Raw genomic sequence first — 1,513 nt, 5'->3', positions numbered from 1 at the left:
GAGGCAGATGATTAGATAGACAGACAGATAGGCAGATAGACAGGCAGCCGATAGATAGGCAGAGGCAAATGATTAGATAGGTAAGAGACAGATAGGCAGACAATAGATAGGCAGATGATAGATAAGATAGGCAGGGGCAGATTAGATAGACAGACAGACAGACAGATGAGACAGATAGGCAGCCAATAGAGATAGGCAGTCAAATGGGGTTTTTATTGGGGATTTTTATATTATTCTACTGTTTTTAGCTCGGGCTCGTATTTAATTCTCTTTTTAATTTTTGTATTCTGTATTATTATATGTGCTCTGTTCACCGCCCTGAGTCCTTCAGGAGAAGGGCGGTATACAAATATAATAAAATAAATAAATAAATGATTAGATAGGATAAGACAGGCAGCTGATAGATACAGAGACAGATAAGCAGAGGCAAATGATTAGATAAGATAGGATAAGAGACAGATAGGCAGATGATAGATAAGAGACAGATAAAGGTAAAGGTTCCCCCGCACGTGTGTGCTAGTCGTTTCCGACTCTAGGGGCCGGTGCTCATCTCCGTTTCAAAGCCGAAGAGCCAGCCAGACGTCCGAGGACGTCTCCGTGGTCATGTGGCCGGCATGACTAGATGGCAAAGGCGCACGGAACGCTGCTACCTTCCCACCGTAGTGGTCCCTATTTTTCTACTTGCATTTTTTTTTACATGCTTTCGAACTGCTAGGTTGGCAGAAGCTGGGACGAGTCACAGGCGCTCACTCTGTTACGCGGCACTCGGGATTCAACCCGCCAAACTGCCGACCTTCTGATCGACAAGCTCAGCGTCCTAACCCATTGAGCCACACCGCGTCCCTAAGAGACAGATAGGCAGAGGCAAATGATTAGATAAGACAGATAGGATAAGACAGATAGGCAGATGATAGATAAGAGGCAGATAGGCAGAGGCAAATGATAGATAGGATAAGAGACAGATAGGCAGATGATAAGATATAGATAGATAGATACAGATAGGCAAATGATAGATAAGACAGATGATAAGAGATAAATAGATAAGGCAGATAGATATAAAGACGGACAGATACACAGATATAGACAGACAGATTGATTTGGAAAACGCTGATCAAAGTAAGGAACTGAGGACTGCTTTCCTTTCTTGCACGGACTCTCGGATGTCGAGGAAAAACCCTTCCCTCTCCAAACACTTTTACCCTCGTCCTAAAGGTGTTTTTCCCCCCCTCTCTTTTCAGGAGAAACTCTTTCCCGCTCCTTGGGGGGGGGAGGAAAGAAAGAAAGAAAGAAAGAAAGAAAGAAAGAAAGAAAGAAAGAAAGAAAGAAAGAAAGAAAGAAAGAAAGAAAGAAAGAAAGAAAGAAAGAAAGAAAGAAAGAAGAGAAGAAGAAAGAAAGAAAGAAAGAAAGAAAGAAAGAAAGAAAGAAAGAAAGAAAGAAGAAAGAAAGAAAGAAAGAAAGAAAAGAAAGAAAGAAAGAAAGAAGAAAGAAAAAAAAAAAGCAGTCGTACGCACGG

Source organism: Vipera berus (assembly GCF_964194415.1).
Source record: "Vipera berus genome assembly, chromosome: Z".
NCBI lineage: Eukaryota > Metazoa > Chordata > Lepidosauria > Squamata > Viperidae > Vipera > Vipera berus.
The sequence above is the reverse complement of the archived record's forward strand: the minus strand, read 5'-3'. Positions refer to the sequence as shown.